This window comes from Amblyomma mixtum, chromosome 2, assembly GCF_055824585.1.
Source record: "Amblyomma mixtum isolate Tamu chromosome 2, ASM5582458v1, whole genome shotgun sequence".
Lineage (NCBI taxonomy): Eukaryota > Metazoa > Arthropoda > Arachnida > Ixodida > Ixodidae > Amblyomma > Amblyomma mixtum.
This window is the reverse complement of record NC_143013.1, coordinates 128,112,602-128,125,634: the sequence shown is the minus strand read 5'-3', so window position 1 is coordinate 128,125,634 and position 13,033 is coordinate 128,112,602.

Below are 13,033 nucleotides of genomic sequence, written 5' to 3'. Positions count from 1 at the left end.
GGTGGGTACCTGTCAAAACCGATGGCCATTTTGCACAGCCTGATTTGTTTAACAATGGAAAAGAGGAAAGCAATGATCAGAGAAAGAAAATGTTTGCTAATCTTTTCGCCCAAAGTGCTTCCAAAGAACTATTATTTTTGGCTGAGATCGCGCAGATTTATGCAAAGGGCCAAGATGTAATGAGAAGCAAGTTGTTTAGATTTTTTTTTAGAAAATTTTCTTCGCCCCCAGCTTACAGTTGAACTACTGAGCGGGACGGTCTTATATTTAGGGCTTCACGCAGGTGAATTATAGCTGCATGTGCAAAGTAGCCGCTAGTTCTCCTCTTTGAAAATTTATTTCCTGTTTGCAGTAGTGCAGTTAAGCATTGCAGTAATACTGTGCAGCTTGGTTGATCCTGTCTAATTCAGTGAGAGGAATCAGTAGGTAGCAGTGTCACAAGAAAAACGGTATGTTTCATGGCGACGTCTTGTTTCTTCTTCCACAGGCATTCAATGGCCGCCACTCTGCACTGTGCTTCTCTTCACATCCGTTCCCCGAATCAAGGGCGAAAACTACGCTACTCATGAACGCTATTTCATTTGAACGAGGCGCACTGCAAGTGTACACAAGACAGGGTATCGCATTTTTAAGAGATACAATTTTTTTATCCTGTTGACGTTTATTCTGCAAATTCTCACACTCAGCACCATATTTTCGTCAGCTTCATTTTAGCATATGCCTTCCAGAATGAAGAATTCTGTTTTTTTCATTTAACAGCTAATAGAGGTCGGCAGTGCAGAGACTGTGATACTAACCCTGCTTGATGAAGTTCTTCGTACGTGCAATGTGCAGTTATTACTAACGAAAAAGAATCGAGCTAAATAATTTGGTTCCGTACTTCCCAACTAATGGTAGAGCATATGTGGTGCAGAGCCATGAAGGAAGGCTATAAATATTTTGTAAAATTACGTTGGCGTACGCCTTTTAAGCGCATTTCTGCAGTTCTAGGACACCACTTCCTGTTCTGGGTGAATGGCACCCGGTGATCTAAAAAAAAGAAAACAAATGCGATGCGACAGCTTTGGCGAATTGTTGAAATATCAAAACAGTCGGAAAAGTATGTTACCTCGATGCATCTTTATTTCTTTTCTTTAGTTTAAGTACAAAAAAAAAGCTGGGCGACGTTAGTACCCGCGAAGACGGTAGACGCGCTTAGACAGAATTTCTTTTCTGTGCTGTGTTGTATGATTTTGTTTTAAATATTTCGGACTCAGCACTGTGTTATTCTCTGTCTGGACCATCCTGTGCATATTTTTTATATTTGTGCAACACACATTGTGCTGTGAATGCAATTTCTCGGTCATTTAAGCTGCTGGCGGCTTTGTACATAGAAGATATAATATGTGTTTAAATTTTGCTGAATTTTATTTAGCAGCGAGTTTCTCGAACCGGTTCTCATGTTCCTGAGTTGGATGTGGGAATTACCCGCAGCTCGGCTTTTAAATGTGCTGTTAGCACTGTTCGTAAATATGTTTTTGATAGATAACCGCAGAAAATAATAAAGCGTTGAAATCTTTGAATGACTAAGACTGATTTTTTTCTATAAAACTCAAGAAAAAAAATTACCTTTCTTCCGTGAAATAGTCCATATCTCAAATTACTTTCATACTAGTGCTGTAGAGACTACAACGGGTGCAGAGTTCAATGTGGCGAAGAAGACGATACCATCTTGGCGACGGTGAGCTTTTTCTGGCATCATCGCTTGGGAAGAGTTGTACATGACAATCAATCTGAGCGTGGTCATGACTATCGCCTAATTCGCTACCAAGGAATTCGTATTCACATGGATAAAAGTGTTTTTATGCTAAGATAATGTTTGCTCTTGGTGGAATATTATAAGCCGTGTTATTTTGGCACTGACAATGTAGACATTCATCTTCTTTGTAATAAAAAATCTCGTTTTCGACATTCCTTCATTGACGTTGCATTGAGAAAGGAAAACACCACCGGCATTCTTTTTGTCCATTTTTTTTCTTTCTTGACGTTTCCTTATTTTCTGGTGTATAGCACTGAGTAAGCTCCGAAATAATCAGGTCATGATGACGCGATACATATAGAGGTAGGGGAGGAGGTGACAATTATAATACAGGTTAGAGCGAGAATCTTAAAGTATATTTTCTGGGCAAGTTATGTGCCTCTTTCAAGAGCTAATCTCGTTATTGTAGTAATAATAATAATAATATTAACCTTTGTTCATGCCTATAGGTATGAAAAGAAGTCGAGGCAAAAAGCCACAAAGCTTGACAGGCCCTCGACCTCATGGCACACAGATATCGGCCAGCAGGGTTTTTCTTTTCACAGGGTTCTTTCCTGGCATGGCACAAGCGTACTTCACAAAGACAATATGACATGTTTATACAAAAATAACACTATGAGAAAAGAAAACAGGAATAGATACACAGTTAATAAAACCAAGAAAAAAAAAAGGAGTAAAGGAGAAAAAAGTTATAAACGTGAACGTGACTTGACATAATGTACAAAAAGGGCCTTAAGAGATATGGCACTTAAATGAACGTTGTTGTTTTGCTGTATAGTGAGGTGTTTTGGTAGCTGATAGGATAGCATTTGTTGCCCATAATTTGTCCTCATAGTTTCTATATGGCAAGGAAAAATATTGCGTGTGTTATACGTCTGATTATTTTTAGTTAATGAGGCCAAAGTTTGCAGTTGTTGCATATTGTTTCGTACTTCCTTCTTAAAGCGCGATAATAACTGAAAGCTGTACAAGGAAAAGATTTTCAGTGCATTTAAAATTATGAAATAGTTGGTGGTGCTCTGTTCTCTATTTAATTGGAATATGCATCGTATGGTCTTTTTTTTTGAAGAATAAAAATTTTTTCAAGAATACCCAGGGACGTGGTACCCCGGACAAGGTGACAATATTGTAGCTGTGAACAGAATAATGAGTTATATAGAAGTTTTTTAATATTGACTTGAAGAATAGTTCGGTGCCTATACATTTGCCCTACTACTCGTGCAAGTTTCGGAAGAATGCTGTCAATATAACAATCCCACAGCATTTTCTCATGAAAGATGACACTAAGTGATTTCAAGCTACTCACAATTTCGATTGCATTAGAGTTGAGTACTAGAGCTTTCTTTAAGATTACGATCTTATATTTTGGACGAAATATAACGACCTTACTTTTATTATAATTTATTTTTAATGCATTATGAGCTGTGCAAACACTTAGAAGGGAGAGTGTGTCATTAGCCTTGTCTATTAGATCATCGCAGTCATGAGCTGAAAAAAATAGGCTGGTATCATCGGCATAGATATAGAAAGCTGCTTGGTTGTCTATGTTTACTATATCATTAATATAAAAATTAAGAGCATAGGTCCGAGCATGCTTCCTTGAGGCACGCCTCAAATAAATGGCCTTGTTTTTGAATCAAATCCATTTAAGCTGACATATTGTTGGCCATGGGAGAGGTACGATTGGAGGAGCGGTAACGGGAGGCCTCTTATGCCGTACAGTTCCAATTTCTGTAATAATATATTATGGTTCAAGAGATCAAACGCTTTCGAAAAGTGAACAAATAGCCCAAGCACAATTTTTTTTGTCTTCAAAGCAGCGCAAAATATATTCTTTTTATTTGTTGCGAGCAGAGAGCTTCAGTGTCACCGCCGAATGTATTCACCACTCTTAGCATTTTGATTTCTAGGAAAGCGGAGACGAGCCTATTTACCATTTTGTTTTATTTCAAGCGAAAATCCATTTACAAGGGTAAAATACGCACAATGCTCTGGGACCCGTAGCCAGAGGCTAGTTTCGGGTCTATCAGAATATTGTACATTTTAAATGCGGCACGCGAAGACGACACATTGCGTTCATAAAGTAAAAGTGACATTATACACAGTTTAGAGGTAAAAGAAAGTAAGCGCACACAATACACATATTCGTGTTTGTGCCGGCACCATGGCGCCATTCTTTGTGCCGTAATGGGTACAAAAACGACTAACGATTGTTGAAATTTTTTTCTTTTGATCAGGTTCGTGTGCATTTTTCACGGCTCTTAGCAGGAGTGGTTGAACGAAAGCAGAGGGGAAGCTTTAGTGGCAGTCAAGCAGCGCTATAAGCAGCAGGCGTTGTATTGCCGCTCTTTCAGACTTAGGTGAGATTTATCAGACATGCCATAAAATGAATGACGTACAAGTGCGAGCAAGACCAAACAGAGCACGTTATTGTAATCTGACAATTCTCACGGGTTGGGAACACAAACCACAAGCCGTGAAGACGGCTCTCATAGAAAAACGATGTTTCTTCAATGCCGATAGGGAATGCGGGATTGCAGTTATTACGAAATAGCTTACAGCGTTTACTTATTTCTGCTCGTCTAAGAGGTGTGTAAATAAACTATCCAATACGGTTTCATCTCTGAGAAAATTTACGGATGTGAGCACAGTTTCCCATAACATACGCTCGAGCTCTGCATGTATTAGCAGGAGAACCCGAGGCCAAACTTATGAGGTTAGCTAGCGTATATAGTAAAGTCTGGCTCAGGGTGCTGAGAATAACATGTAAAAGTATTCTGTGAAAATAAAGAATGACCTGCTTTTTAACATTACCTATATTAGCTTTTACATTCGAGGAAATGAAATCAGTTGCAGGTTAGTGGCACGCCCGTCAACCTCGTCTTTTCTGTCTGACTTTTGTGTCAGCGCGATTTTCTGTCGATATGACACCCTGTGCTTCTAAACGTTATTTTCTAGAGATGACTACCACAGTTTCTGGCGCATCTAGTTCATGGATTACCAATAAGAAGCCTTCTCAGATGTATATTCTTCAGCTTCTAAAGATTTCGAAGAACAGAGATATTTTCGGCGAAACCCGAAAGGTTACTAGCTACTGAGAGTTCGCTGTCTGGCCGGACAGACGGATAATTTCAGTGAAATTAGCACTCACCTAAAGACGATATCGGAATGTTGAAATAGGCGAGTTGACAAAGGCTCACACTGACTGGACAGCGCAAAACGACAGGCACGTCCTGTGTCCACCTTCGTTCGGGTCTATCGTGTTCTCCCCTGTTCAGTATATATGTAACTTAAGAGCGTCTTTAAACAGTGGTTTAGCTATGGTTAAACCTGGAGGATTGCAAAAGCAACTAAGAGAGAGAGAGAGATGCGATGGAGAGCGCGCGGCAGCTGAGGCGGCCCCGCACACTAGCTATGCGCCGGTACGGCGCATGCGCAACTGGTGAGCGCGACGGCAGCACCTCTGAGTCACCCGCGCAGCGACAGCGGCGGCGTGCCAGCTGTGGGCTGTGTGACGTCACTGCTCCTCGCGCATGCGCAGTATGGCCTTTTCTCGGCTCGGCTAATTGGCTCGGCGACTAGGGTACAGTTGCTTTCGCAGGAAAACAATGCGTGCGAATTGGTTTTCTGTTCTTGATCTTCATTAATTTTCTCCCTCTTTAAAGACGCATTTCAAGATGTTGCTGCGAATACTTAGATGCGCCTTAAACAGCTGAAGGAAATCAAGGCATGTATCGATTTCGGTAAGCTAGGCTTGAAGGTTTTGCATATCCATTTTTTACGTGAGTATCGTCCACATTAACCTCCGTGACCCTGTTCGAACTGCAATCAGGTGATAGGGAATTTCGCCTTAAAATGATTGAGGAAAACGTGTCAGTTCAAGCAGGCAGGTTGCACGCGAACGGCTACGCCGTCCAATTCATTTCAAGGGAGCGGAGCCACTGCTTAGCTTGACAATGTGGTTCGGCCGAAAACAGAAAAACAAGAAAGGCGGCAGCGGTTCCGTACGCGCAATGCAGGTCTCATCCCCTACCGTAGGTATGGGCCATCGTTTTTGAGGCAACAACAACAATGTCTCTTGGGCTAAAAAAGGTTGCAGGTAGTTATAACACTGATGTCGTGTTTTCTGTTCCTAGCATATTGAGCGCAATGTGCAGACAGGTGGTGGAGAAGCAAGAGAGAAAGAAGGATGTTTGTCAGGTGCGTCACTTATCGCCTTCTATTCCTTCCGAGGTAGGGGTGGTTTATCAGGTCCCGTTCTCATGCGGTGCCACTTAAGACAAACTGGGAGGCGTGTTAATGAGAGACATGGAAAATTAAAACACAAGGAATAAGAGCGCCCCGTCAGAACACCCGTCACCCTGCAGGAATTTTCAATGTAAGCATGAAAAGGATCACGACGAAATGAGAGCGAAAGGCGGCCCTCTTGTTCAGCCGGCATTTCAATGCAAAAAATGTAAATGCGGCTCGAATTACCAGAACACGCGCAGAGTGTTTTGCAACAGCAATCAGTTAACACGCGAGATAATGGAGGCCCTCTACATTCATCCCAACGGCATGATGTGGACCAGCAGCCCTTCCGTTGCATTACCTCGGAAGGAATTGGGATATCTATCCTGCAACATATATTTTAGATAATTTTCTGGTTATGATAGTTTCTTTAAAACCCGCGTATCATTTAGATAATTTTCTGGTTGTGGTAGTTTCTTTAAAACCCTATATAAGCCTTTGATTGTTCAACAACTCAATTGTCATAGCACCAAGTTGCGTCCCGTCTTTCGTGTGCTGTGAGCAAAAATAACTTACCAACTCGCCAAAATTTCTGCTCTACTCAGGGTCAGCTAGAGCAACACTTCAAAGAACGTCCCTGCCTTCGGACCACCAGTGCTCCATGGAAGCAATACGCATTCACCGCCGTCGTTAATCAGTTAAGGCAAGACGGCAGGTTTGGTTTCCCAAAAGGTCGCAGTCTTCGGACCAGTGTGCTTTGTTGGAAGGGGCTGGCTAATTCCCCCTTTAAACGACAAAAAAAAAACGCAGAGACGAAACACAGGAGGGTTTTTTACCGACTTAATGTTTTACCAACTGGCCTACGGCTATACACTCCAAGTCATTCCCCTTTTCCGCCGACTTCTGTACAGGGGCGGGGGGGGGGGGGGGGGTTTGCCTCCCCCAATGTCAAGATTAGCGGGAGTGCTGGTCAGAAAATGCTGAAAATGCGGACAATGCTGGCTGGGCTACCTTTTCTCTAGCAAACATAGGAAAGACACCGCTGCGGTCGCCGCTTCTGTCAGCAGTCGACGCTTCACCGCCGCATAGTTGTTGACTCGACAGCAAGGAACACGAGTCGCCGTGAGGCCTTCCTCTCGTAACCATTCAGGCGCACGACTTCCACAGTAGTAAATAAAGTTCATTTTTAACGCGACAGCGCTGAGGAGCCAGTGTCGTCATGAGAGTGCGTTGTCGGCGTCGTTGACGGTGAGCGAAAAATCCAGGAAAAAAATTCGAGGACTCTTAAGCTTCTCCTTACGAGCGCAACTCGACAGCGTGCTGCAGCGCAGCCAACGAGTCCACGGAAAGCCATCCCGTTGCGCGCTATGTCTTACCCGTTTGACAAACTGCTCGGAGCCTCTTGGAGGCCTCGCAAAACAGCATATCCGCTGGCTCCTTCTCCGTCTTCTCACCAGTACGTTTTGACTCCTGCTTTAGCGGCAGCTGCCAGCACTGTAGAGCAGTGTTCTCGGACAGCTGTTACATGGTGTGCGCCTGCCCCTCCAACCCGGCTATTCCGCCCATCCCCAGCCTAACCCTTTAGGACTGGGAGGTGATCCTGCTGCGCTGTCATGACTTGCAGGCCCAACAAGATATAGTCGGACAAGCCCTGGCGGTGGCCACCGCCACTGGGGTTCCAAACTACGGACCTGCACCTAGTGCTTTTACCGCCTGTCCCTTATATAACCTAATTTTTGTACCCACCACCACCACCATCCGAAGAGATCACGAACGGCTGCAGTGACGCTGCTCCCTTAATTGGCCATTCTGCGTCTGAATTGCGATCGTAATTTTAGAGGAAATGAAGGACCCAGTAACTGTCTCACATAGAGGCGGACACCACAACCGCGCCATGAGGGAAGGGAGGAAGTTTGTAGTGAAAGAGAAAAGACCGAAAGAGAGGCCGCAATGAAGGTCTGCGTCTCCGCTGGCGTCGCATTCGTTGACCACAGCAGCACCCAGACGCGTACATCACAGGCGCTCGGGCGGTACGGATTCCATGACATCGAAATGGTTGACCTCCGCACAAAACATGACGCACACAGGTATGGTCACCGCTGCCTGCCCGTCTGAAGCTCGAAGAGTTCGCGAATGGTCGCACCCACGCTGCCGCTCGTAGCGTCGAATCCGTCGTGCTATCACCGGGCCCCACGTTCGGATTTGGTGATTCTCGTGTTTCGTGTTAGAATGCCAGTGGGTAACGCCAACGGCCTTCAGCGCACACACCAGCTTTTCTGCGGAACAAGCTCATTAAGACTATACCGTTACAATCTGCAAAGAAGCAACTGAGGGTACTGAACCACCTACCTGCTGCCACACGTAACATGAGCTTGTGGAATCATGACAACATGCCCACCCAATTTTGAGCAAACTGCCCATCATGGCAGGTGGCAGTTAAAGTACTGAGTGGTCGCGCACGAGCCCCACTGTTGGTATCATCTGCCATCGTGCTTAACCGCTGCACCATTGCTCCAGGAGCGGTTGGAGGGCCCCCAGATATGTACGACCTCTCATATATCAGGCCCGGGGTGTGATCTGACCTCGGTGACCGGAACCGACAACGCATTCCCTCACCAGAACACGATTTAGCCACCATGGTGTAGTATTGGCCGCAACCTTCTAAGAACAAACCAATTAACTCTGGGTCCTCAGTCACCGGCGGCTGCACAGCAACTGACCAAGGCGCCGGTCTGACCTGTGACGCAGTGGAAGGTGCTAACAATCACTGGCTCAGGAGAGGCCGCCCTTGGAAACTGAACCCGGCAACGTTTAACGCTGGAACATAATCAAGAGAGGCTAGCTTAGCAGTGCTGTTTTAGGAATTGGCGGGTGGTAAATGAGATGTTATAAGAATTAGTGAGGTTAAAGGGACAGGTGAGGCGTTTGCAGTACTAAAGGGCGGGTATGTACAGTATTTGTCAAAAGTTTAGAGCCCAGGGGGTTTGCTTCTAAGTCTTGTAGTGGGACTCCTGTAACATTCGTGGTAGTCCTACCCATTGGAGGAGGCAGGACCAGAAATCATCTTACCTTCAGCAAATGTGGAGCGCTGGAGATGCATTACGAACCAGACAGTGTGGCTCAGAAGCAAACCCCCTGGGCTCCAAACTTTTGACAAAGGCTGTACTATGCTATCGTGGATTAGCGCAAAGACGAGAACTAGGAGTGGGATTCCTCATCAGTCAGAATATAGCTGGCAACAAAGAGGAGTTTTATAGAATTAACGAGAGGGTGATAGCTATTGTAATTAGGCTTAATAAGAAGTACAAGCTGAAGGCGCAAGGCTACGCGCCTACATCAAGCCGTGATACAGAGATTTTTGAAAGCTTCTATAAAGACGTGTAATCGGCAATGAACAAAATAAAATCACGGTACACTGTTGTGATGGGCGACTTCAATCAGCAAGCTATCTCAGGCGACGAAAGTTTTAATTAAGAAACACCACAACAAGAAGGCGTCTACCTCTACAGAAACAAGAGAGCTAGTAGAGCTAGCAAAGTTAAAAAATAAGCGCAAGGTAGCCGACTTAAGGAATTTCGGTATGGAGAGAATCGAGCATGTTCTAACGAATGGAGGTAGCCTAAAAGCGATAAGAGGAAAATAGGCATAAGTAAAAACCAGATATATGCGCTGAGAGACAAAAAGGGAAATGTCATTCGTAATATTGCAAGAAAGTTCAAATAGCCGAAGAGTTCTGCACAAATCTATACAGTAGCGAATGCAATCAGAATGTTAAAGATAGTGACTGCAGCCTGCAGCAATGGGGCATCCCGCCAGTAAAAAAAGATGAAGTAAAAAAAAGTGTTAGGAGCAATGGAAAGGGGCAAAGCAGCTGGTGAAGAACAGGTAACAGCAGATTTGTTTAAGGACAGAGGGGCGATTGTGCTAGAAAAAGCAGCCACTTTGTATACGAAATGCGTTGTCACTTCGAGCGTACCAGAAGCTTGGAAGAACGCTAACGTTATGCTCATTCATAAGAAAGGAGACGTCAAAGATTTGAAAAATTACAGACCGATCAGCTTACTCTCCATTGACTGCAAAGTATTTACTGAGGTAATCGCTAATAGAGGCAGGACAACCTTAGACTTCAATCAATGAAATAATCAGGCAGGCTTTCGTAATGGATACTCGACAATACACCATATTGTAGCTTACAGCATCTCAACTCAACTAACTCGGGGTGTACAAGAGTGTTATGTGCAAATATTGGAGGATATCTATAATGGCTGCACAGCTAGTATAGTCCTCCATAAAGTCAGCAATAAAATTCCATCAAGGAAAGGTGTAAGGCAGGGAGACACGATCTCGCCTATGCTATCCACCGCCTGTTTAAGGAGGTATTCCGAGGCCTGATTTGTGAACAGTGGGGGATAAGAGTTAAGGAAAAATAATGATGTAATCCTCGCTTCGCTGATGATATTGCCTTGCAAAGTTACTCAGGACATTAACTGCAAAGCATGATCAATGAGTTAGACAGCCAGAGCAGAACGGCGGGGATAGAAATTAACAAGCACAAAACCAAAGTAATATTCAACAGTCTAGCAAGAGAACCGTAGTTCTTAAATGGTGGCGAGGTGCTGTAAGTAGAAAGAGAATATGTATGTCTACTTAGGGCAGCTAGTCACCGCTGATACGGGTCATGAGAGGGAAATAACTAGAAGAATAAGAATAGGGTGTAGCGCATACGCAAGGTTCTCTCAGATAATGAATGGCAGTTCACCAATATTCCCCAGGAGAAAAATGTATAACAGCTGTATCTTACCGGTACTCGCCTATGGGGCATAAACGTGAAGGCTGACGAAGAGAGTCCAACGTAATTTAAGGACAACGCAGCGAGCTATGAAAAGAAAAATGATAGGTGTAACGCTAAGAGAACGGAAGCGGGCGGTGTTGGTTGATGTAGCGGTGGGTGCCGCCCAAGTACACTAACTGCTAGCAACCAAACAATTTCGCTTTATTGCCACATACAGTCATATATATACACATAGCGACACTGATGCCTCTGGCGGCAGGTGATCCCCAAACCGGAACCGAAACCACATATACAACATATTCCCTTCCTTATAAAAAAACAGCTACATGGGTTAGTGATTTAGTAGTGGTAGTACGTTAGTGCTCTTTGACAGAATTATATTTACAGTAACGACAATGTGCTTGTCTGATGCACTTATTACAAAAATATAAAACAAAAAGAGGAAAACAAGATACAACTCCATTTATGTGCATATTTCACGACGTCAGCAAACTCAACAATCGCGCAGATTATGACAGGTTCATGTTCACTGCAAAACGTGTCTTTCTGCACTTAGTGCCCATAGCGGTCTGGAGGTCGTCTATTCCTTGATGGCTGTACCCTAGGCTGATGTCCCGATGCTTCTGAGAAACCACTGGCGGCAGGCGAAGTCTCTTCCGGCTCGCAGCCGGTCACTGGTAGCATAGGCGGCTGCTTCGCAGCAGCCACAGCTGAAGTTCCGGTTGGCGCTTCCGGGTCTCTCCAAGGTAGGCGGTGAGCTGCTTTCCCTAGCGGTGTCATTTGTATCACTCCTTTCCCCCCACCCACAGGGGGATGCAGAAGCCCGTGGCATCCTTGACAACTTTGAAGCTTTCCACGTTTTTCCATCATCAAGTTGGAAAGACGATTGCCCCTGCTTTCTTATCACTTTTCTTGGGCGGCTAAAAGCCAGGTCACCTTTAAAAGCAGATGTCTGTCTGCGTACTTGTACAAGGTCACCAATATCCACTTTGGTTTCCCTTGCGGCCCTGCGAGCGTCTGTGTTTAGTTTACTGGATTGCTGCTTTTGCTTCACCCGCTCGCGTAGGCGGTGGAGCTCTGAACTAGGGTCGGTTGCAAATATTGCTGACGGATACCCAACGACATCGAGCCGAGTCCTTGGCAGACGTCCATGCAGAATTGCTGAGGCAACAGCAGTTGTGGCATGCGGCGTACAACGGTAAATGCCCAAGTATTCTGTTACCGTTTGGCGTAAGGGACGCTGCTCGAGTGTAGCCACTTGAACAAAGCTTTTAAAAACTCTGTTGAACCGTTCTACCTGTCCATTTGCTTCCGGGTAGTATACGGACGAATGCCGCAAGCGGATGCCGCGATCCTGCAGAAAAGCTTGGAACTCTCGAAATGAAAACTGTGGCCCGTTATCGCAAACGATTTCCTCTGGGTAACCTTCACGTGCGAACACTGACACCAAGAAGCCTGTTCCTGTGCGTGTTGTGCCTTGGTTACAAAAGTATACTTCGGGCCACTTAGAAAAGAAATCGACCAGCGTGATCGCATATCGACAATCGTGTGGCGCTCTCTCAAATGGGCCAACAATGCCCATGCCCAGCTTTAGCCACGGTTCCTTTGGTAAGGGGACCGGGTTCAATGGTGCAGCCATAACCTTCGTGCTCTTGTCCACTGCCTGGCATATACTACACGTTTGAATAGCTAGCTCGACTTGCCTGTCCATGGCTGGCCACCAAAATTTTTCTCGCAGACGTGCTTTCGTTCGTACAATTCCAGGGTGAGCCTGATGAGCAGCGGTAATTATCCGCGCTGTAAGTGATGCGGGAACCACAAGGCGTTCGCCACGCAAAATCAAATTGTCTACCACTGACAGTTCATCGCGAAGTTTGAAGAAAGGTTGAAGCTCACCCGGCAGAGATTTTTGCTCAGGCCAGGACGATTCAATGTAGGCCTTGATTCGTTGCAGTGTGCTGTCTTCCGACTGGGCCTGTTCAAGCTCTTCCTTGGTAATGCAAGAAGATATAAGGGCAACCGATATAGTTTCATCTGGTAAAGTCTCTTCTTCCTGAGGAGGTGACGCAGGGAGACGAGAGAGTGCATCTGCTACTCGATTTTGCGAACCCTTCCGGTACGTTACCGTATAGTTGTACTGCAGTAGGCGCTCTGCCCACCGTGCTATCCGCAAAGGACGCCTTCATGGCCCTTGAGTAGACAGCAATGCGACC